This window comes from Peromyscus maniculatus, chromosome 12 (assembly GCF_049852395.1).
Source record: "Peromyscus maniculatus bairdii isolate BWxNUB_F1_BW_parent chromosome 12, HU_Pman_BW_mat_3.1, whole genome shotgun sequence".
Classification (NCBI taxonomy): domain Eukaryota; kingdom Metazoa; phylum Chordata; class Mammalia; order Rodentia; family Cricetidae; genus Peromyscus; species Peromyscus maniculatus.
The window spans coordinates 23,460,138-23,467,969 of record NC_134863.1 but is presented as its reverse complement, the minus strand read 5'-3'; the positions used below and the strand labels follow the sequence as shown (position 1 = coordinate 23,467,969).

The 7,832-nt window shown below is 46.9% G+C and overlaps 1 long non-coding RNA gene across 2 annotated transcripts; it reads left to right on the top strand.

Moving 5' to 3' along the window:
- Positions 1-230: 230 nt before the first annotated feature.
- LOC121821702 (uncharacterized) lies at positions 231-4,721 on the top strand. 2 transcript variants are annotated; one of them, XR_013043712.1, is made up of 3 exons: positions 231-564; positions 1,622-1,701; positions 2,100-4,721. It is a non-coding gene; the product is annotated as an uncharacterized LOC121821702 (long non-coding RNA). The 2 variants fall into 2 exon arrangements; XR_013043713.1 differs by having other exon boundaries at positions 249-564; positions 2,902-4,721.
- The last annotated feature ends 3,111 nt before the right edge of the window (positions 4,722-7,832 follow it).

Genomic DNA, 7,832 nt, shown 5'->3' with positions numbered 1-7,832 from the left:
GAAACAGCAGGGAACTGAGCAGAAGGGGCAGGTTTGTATAGAGTGTCTTGGGGGTGGGGGTGGACCTTTTCAGGGTGAAGCTTCCCAGGATGGGGATTGGTGGGATTTCAAGTCCAGAGTGTGGGCTTTTTACTCTGAAGGGTGGGGGGCATGGTCAGCCATTAGGGCAGTTAGTGTTCTGTGGGTGGAACTTGGCAGTTGGAGGTCCTGGCACAGGGGTGGGGAGGGGTGGAGGGGGTGGGGGGGACGGAGGGGGTGGGGAGAGGCGCTGGCCACCCATGTGCCTCGAGGAGCTCACAGCTAATGTCCTTAGAAATGGAGACACTTAGGCAAGACGTGAGCACAGATGAATGCCTTAGGAAGATGAAGACATGGGCTGGGTGACACCCGACAAACCAAGACACCCCCAGAAACTAGGGGGAGAACCTAGAACAGGCTCCTTTTCCTAGCCCTCAGGAGGTGTCAGCCCAGCTGGCACCTGATCTGGGATTTTATCTTTCAGAATAGTGAGGCAATGGCATTGTTGTTATCCAGTTTGTGACACTTTGCTGTGACAGCCCAGAGGTAAGTTTTTGTTTTGTTTTGTTTTAAATCAATTTTGCTTGTTCTCTGGAGGGAACTTTGATGCCAGATTTGGAGATTTACTAAAACAAAGACCACCGATGGTTTTAGGGGTGACATAGAGTTGGTGGGAGGTCTCTTGCTGGGTTGCAGTACTGTAGCCCAGTGTTTGAAAAATACATGGTGTAGTGGTTAAGGGTGTGGGTTCTGAAATGAAGGCCGTTAGTATCCAAACCCCGGAGCAAACTAGTTACTACTTGGACAGGGTATTTGATGGCTCTGTGCCCATTCCCCTGATGGACACAGTGAGATGGGAGAGAGTGCTGGGTTCTTTTACGTTTATTTATTATGTGTGCGAGTACATACATGCAAGTGCCACACACACATGTGGAGGTCAGGAGACAACTTTTAGGAGTCCATTGTGTCTTTTCCTCTAGGTGGCTTCTGGGGATCAAGCTCAGGTCATCAGGCTTGGTGGCACATGACTTGACAGGTTGAGCCATCCTGCCAGCTCAAGCTGAGCACTTTAAAAGACGGTGTTCGGGTTCATGGACACTGATCTGTTTAGGATAGTGTCAGGCAGAGAGAGCATTTACTGAACTTCTCCTTAGTGATTCTGACCTATTCTAAGTAGTCAATACTAGAAGCCAACCATGGGAATGAAGTGAGCAAATTGTAGTTGTTTTTAAATACAAAATGCAGCTTATTTGTTTCTAAAATTAAGAATAGTTAAGAATAGGAATTTTTATTGGTGGTGGTGGTGGTGGTTGCTTTGGTTTGGTTTTTCTTTTTTCTTTTTTCTTTTTGGTTTTTCAAGACAGGATTTCTCTGTTGTAACTTTGTGCCTTTCTCAGGCTGGCCTCAAACTCACAGAAGATCCACCTGCCTCTGCCTCCCAAGTGCTGGGATTAAAGGCATGCACCACCACCGCCCGGCTTAAAAATATTTTTAAAGAACAATTGAATTGGAAGTAATTTAAGCAAATTTAAGCAATTGAATTGGAAGTAATTTAAAAAATTACAGAGATAGAACAGGAAAAGTCATACATTTTACTCATTAGGACCATAGAAGTCAGAGCTCAAACCATTGCTTTGGAGAAGAATAAACTGGGATCCAGAGGCTAACATGACGTTGCCCAAGGTCAGTGTTCATCTGTGGCTGCATTGGGTCTAATTTTAACCTGCTTTCAAAATTAAAGGCCTGACAGGTAGGAATGTAGGTCAATGGGCAGGCAGAGTGCTTACCTAGCATACATGAAATTCTGGGCTCAATCCAAGCACCACAAAACTGGGTATGGTGGCAGCAGGATCCGGAGTTCAGGGTTATCCTCAGCTATATAGCAAGTTTGGGGCCAGCCTGGGGCACATGCCTTAAAACAAAACCAGTGCCAGGAATGCATTTGGACTTCCTATGAGTCTTGAAGGCAGCAATGGGAAGCTACCACTGGGCTATCAGTTACCCCTGAGGGTAACTGTTGTTAATACCTTGCTCCCTTTCTTATGGACATAATACTTACAGACCTCTCTCCTCCATTCAAGAAATCAGCAGGCCAAGGAAGCAAGATGGGTCCATGAATAAAGGTGCTTGCTGCCAAGCTCAAAGACCCGAGTTCAATCCCCAGAATCCTCACAATGGAAGGGAGAGAAACAACTCCCGCTTGCTGTCCTCTGATCTCCAAACATACAACATGTTGAGTGAGCTCTCTCCCTCTCCCTACATCCAGCCCCCACCACACGCACACTAAATAATTATTTCCCTATGAAATAATTCAACCCAGGGTGAGATTGGAGTATGATAGGCTCAGTGTCCAAGACAGGGAACCTGTCCCCAGTTAGTCCAAACAGCTATGGTCATGGGAGTGGGAGCAGATTCATAGCATCTAGGAGGCCACTGTGACCTAAGACTGGGGAGGAGATGGGTTGGGGGTGGGATTGGTAGGTGAGAGACACTAAAACAGGCTCCTCCCTTCAAAATCTGGCTATATAAACAATAGTGTATTTGAAAATCTGAAACACATCAATTGGCTAGGTGTGGTGGCTTATGCCAGCACAAAGGACACTGAGGCAAGAAGGCTGCCTTGAGTTTGAGCCACAAATTTAGAGGTCGAAAGATGCTCTTAAGGGGAGAGGGAGCTGGGTGTGGGGGGTCTCAAGAGTCTATATGTGTTCTCTGATTTCCTGGCCAGCCTTGGCTGTCACTCTTACTGCTACGTCTGTGACTCAGGGAGCCCCATGAGTTGAAAGGCTTTTCTGTGCCATCCTGCTCGTGAGGACCGATACACTGGCTATGGCAAAGCACAAAAGTATTTAAGACCTTGTTTCCCTTACATTCCTCTTTCAGACCGTCAGAGGCTGGCACTGGGAAACGTCTTCTGTCTCCACTAGAACCATGGCTAACAGCAAGGATGGACCACTAGGAGCCAGAGAGTCACTACAGAGTGCATGTCCTTACTTGGCTCCTTCATCCACCCAATAGCACCTCCCTGGAGCACAGAAGGCATGGCTGGTTTTTGCACCAGGTCCCTGCATCCTGGCTCTGCAAAGCCACTGCACGTCATATTTCTGGGCACCTACTGTGTGCTTTACATACATGTTCTCATTTATCACAGCCTCTTAGTGGCATTCACATTTTATAGGGGGAAACAGGCTTACAGAGGCTGAGTTACTAAAGCCACCCAGCTTTAAATTCCACAGGCTGTGTTTGATACCAGATTCTCTGACTTGGAAGCTTAGCCACTTTCCATCCAAGGTACAGGCAGGCATGTCAGTCAGTGAATGTCTTAGGAGGCAAGTGCTGTTAGAACACCCAGTGGTGGCGAGGTGACCAACCCACGTGGAGGTGACACCAGGCTGGAGAAGCAAATGGGAATGGAATATACCCCCCACCCAGGAGGCATGCTGTGGTCTGTGTAAAAACAAAACAAAACAAAACAAAACAAAACAAAACAAAATCCTTGACCTATGTCTGGGCTGCCAGACAATTAGGCAATGCCCAAGGAAATTCCAGATATGTGAGTAATATTTTAATACAAGTATGTCCCCAGTGTTGCATGAGATAAAATGATGCTGAAGAATTTTGTTATTTGTCTGAAATTCAAACTGCATTGGTCATCTTGTATGATTTCTTTTTCTTTTTTTTTTTTTTGGTTTTTTGAGACAGGGTTTCTCTGCGTAGCTTTGCGCCTTTCCTGGAACTCACTTGGTAGCCCAGGCTGGCCTCGAACTCACAGAGATCCGCCTGGCTCTGCCTCCCGAGTGCTGGGATTAAAGGCGTGCGCCACCACCGCCCGGCGCTTGTATGATTTCTTTTAAAAAAGACATTACTTTTTAGCCTGGTGCCTTTAATCCCAGCACTCTGGGCAGAGAGATCTCTGAGTACAAGGCCAGCCTGATCTACAGAGCGAGTTCCAGGACAACCTGTAAAACCTGCCTCAAGGGGCTGGAGTGGTAGCTCAGCCAGTAAGAGCATCTGGGTTCAACTCCCAGCACCCACATAACAGCTGACAACTGTCTGTAGCTCTAAGATCTAATACCCTCACACACATACATGCAGGCAAAACACCAACGCACATAAAATAAGAAATAAGTAAATTTTACATACATATATGTATGTAAACATATATATGTATATAACCTGTCTCAAAAAGAAGATTATTACTTTTTAAAATGTGTACTGGTATTTTGTCTCCATGTGTCTGTGCACCACTTGTGTGCAGTGCCCTCTGAGGCCAGAAGAGGGCGTAGGATCTCCTGAACTGGAATTAGAGGTGATTGTGACCCACCATGTCCTGCTGAGAATCCAACCCAGGTCCTAAGAAAGAGAAGCCAATACTCTTAACCAGTGAGCCATCTCTCTAGCCTTATTATCCTGTATTTTTTTTTCATTTTTCTCCTTGTGATAAAGTACATGAAACATGCGATTTAGTGTCTTAATCCCTTTTGGCCATACAGGTCAGTGACATTAAGTATGTTCATAATGTGTATAGTCACCACCACCCTGACTCCATCTCCTGAACTCTTTCATCTTGCAGAATTGAAAGAAAAAAAAATAGAGAAATTAAAGGAAACTCTTCACTTCTCCCAGCCTATGATCTCTGGCATTCTACTTTATGATTTTTGATTCATCTAAAATGCTTTATATAAATGGAATCATTAAACCTCTGTCCTTTGGTGACTGGCTTATTCCATATAGCATAAAGTCCCCCAAGGTTTATCTTCTTGTGGGATGTGTTAGAATTTCCTTCTCTGTAAATAAATGTGTGTGTGTGTGTGTGTGTGTGTGTGTGTGTGTGTGTGTGTGTAGGCCAAAGGGCTAACCCAGGTGTGTGTGTGTGTGTGTGTGTGTGTGTGTGTGTGTGTGCATGTGTAGACCAGAGGACTACCCCAGGTGTGTGTGTGTGTTGGCCAGAGGACTACCCCAGGTGTGTGTGTGTTTATGTGTGTATGTGTGTAGGCCAGAGGACTACCACGTGTGTGTGCGTGCTTGTGTGTGTGTTGGCCAGAGGACCACCCCAGGTATCATTCTGAGGGAGCCTGTCCAGCTCCTGAGACAGGGTCTCTCACTGGCCTGGAACCTACAATTAGCCGGCTAGCAAGCCCTAGGGCTCCTGCTGTCTCTGACCCCAGCACCAGGATTACAGACGGGCCACCATGCCTGGCATTTCTGTGTGGGTTCTGGAGACCAACGCTTGACTGACAGAGGCCCCCAGCCTTGCTTCCGTTAAGACTGAATAATACTCCATTATGCTTATCACGTTTTCATCTTCATGCACCCCGTTGGACATGGGGTGCTTCCCCTTTTGCTCATCGTAGATAACACTACTGGGGTGCAGATCCCACTGTGCCGGGGTGCGGATCCCACTGTGCTGGGGTGCAGATCCTACTGTGCTGGGGTGCAGATGCTACTGTGCTGGGGGGCAGATCCCACTGTGCCGGGAGGTGCAGATCCTACTGTGCTGGGGTGCAGATGCTACTTTAAGACTCTGCTTTTGACTCTTCCTGATGTTTCCCAGAAGTGGAGTGGCTGTACTGTATGGAAATCTATATTTAACTTTTTGAAGAACTGCCATAAGGTTTTCTAAGGTGGCTGCCCAATTCTTCAGCAGTGCTCAAGAGATTCAAATTTCTCTGCATCCTGGAGGACGCTTGCTATTTTCTGTGGTTTGTTTTTGTTTGTAACAGCCACACCGATGAAAGTGGGGTGACAAGGCATTCCATTTTCATTTTATTTTTACTCACTGATGTAACTACCTTAAATTCCAGCCAGACTTCCTGCTGGTCCAGACCAACCCTCAGCAGCCTGACTCTTTGTACCCTTAGCCTTCTTGTGTGGAATCCTGATTCTGGGCTCCTGATCCCCACCCAGTCATATGCCCTGGACCTGGAGCTGAGCATGCATCCAGCTGCTGGGGGAACTGCAGGCATGATTTTCCCACAATGCTTCTGAAAGCATCTCCTTGGAACAGCATCGGCATCTTGGAGTTGTGGCTGAGCCTGGCGACAGAAACTGATAGAGCACACGAGTGGAGAGGAGAGAATCTGAGATGGCAGATTTGCACAGCACACCCAGACAATGCACATGGCTGCCAGAATTAGCTTCAGGTGTCAACCTGACAGAGCCGGGAAGAGGGGCCCTCAGGTTGCTTCCATCAGATGTGCCTATGGGTGTGTCTGTAGGGCATTTTCCTCACTGCTAATTGATGCAGGAGGGCCCAGCTCGCTCTGGGTGGTGCCACCCCTGAACCAGTGGTCCTCAGTGGTATATGAAATCAAGCTGAGAAATCCAGAAAGAGCAAGCCAGTAAGCAGCATTCCTCAGGTCCCTGGTTCAGTTCCTGCTTCCAGGTTCCTGCCTTGAGCTCCTTGCCCTGGCTTCTGCCAGGGATGGACTTTACCTGAAAGCTGAAATAAACTCTTTCTGCCCCGAGGGGTTTGTTCAGGGTGTTCATCACAGCCACAGACAGCACAGTGGAACCGCTGGTTAGGACAAACATCCTGCACTCTTCAGGCTGGACCAGGGATCCACTTCGTTATCTGTTTCTCTCCTCAGGAAGGTCTCTCCGTTCATATTCTTAACAAGCATCACAAGCACCACACCTTCAGGCAGGCAAAGGCAAAAGAAACCAGTGTCTGCAGGATCTGGCAATCCACCAAGGAAGTCAAGGCCTATCTAAGCAGTTGTAACATTGGATAGATAGAAAATGAGGGGCCCAGGGGACTCCAGGAGGAATGCTGTGTGACAGGGATGTTGGAGTAAGGCTGGGATTCAATCCCAGTGACCTCATGAAGGAGGTGTCATAAAAAAAAAACTCCAAGGGAAAATAGGATTTAAATATGGGTCAACATGCAGAGTGAATTTGGAAATGCAAATTTATTAACAGCCATTGACCAATTTTGCTCAGTGAAGTTTTATTCTTCTTAACAACCTATTAAATTTATAATAATTTATTTCTCACCTAGGCATCCAAATAGATGTGTGTGTGTGTGTATATTTACACATATACACACATGTATAAATAGATGTGTATATATATATATATATATTTATGTTATGTGTGCATTTTACCTGCATGTATGTTTGTATACTATGTGCATTTCTGGTTCCCAAGGAGATCAGACAAGGGAGTCAAATCCCCTGGGAGTGGTTGCGAGCCAACTATGGGTATGCTCAGAATCGAGCATGGTTTCTCTGCAGGAACCAGTGTTATTAAGTACTGAGTCATCTCTCCAGCTCTGGTTTCTATTTTTCTAATTGCAGGTCATGTTCATATCCCAAATGTTCAAAATACCACCAGGTTGTTTTCTGTCTTCTAGGCAAGTTTCAACCCATTTTGTTGCCTCCTTGGGATTACTCCGCCACTTCCGGGCTTAGTTCCCACGGGGACACCTCCCTCAACACACGCTGCAAATACTTGCTTGTTTTTTTGTTTTGTTTTTTCTCTGTCACATTTAGTCGTTGACTGTTCTTTTAAGTGCACAGGGGCTGGCAGGATGGCTGAGTGGAGAGACGAGCTTGCATTCAGACCCCACAACCCTCCATTCATCCCCGGATCCCACAGGGCAGTAGGAGTGACTCCTGAGAGCTGCCCTCCGCCCTCCAGCCACGTGCTGTGGCACTCCTACAGCTGCACAGATGCACACACACAAGCACACACGCACACACAATTTAAGTAAATACTTAAGCGTGTGTGTTGCAGGGACTGAACCCAGGGCTGCACACACGCCAGACGAGCACTCTCCCAGCCCTTTTAAATCCCCGACACTGTTGAAACAG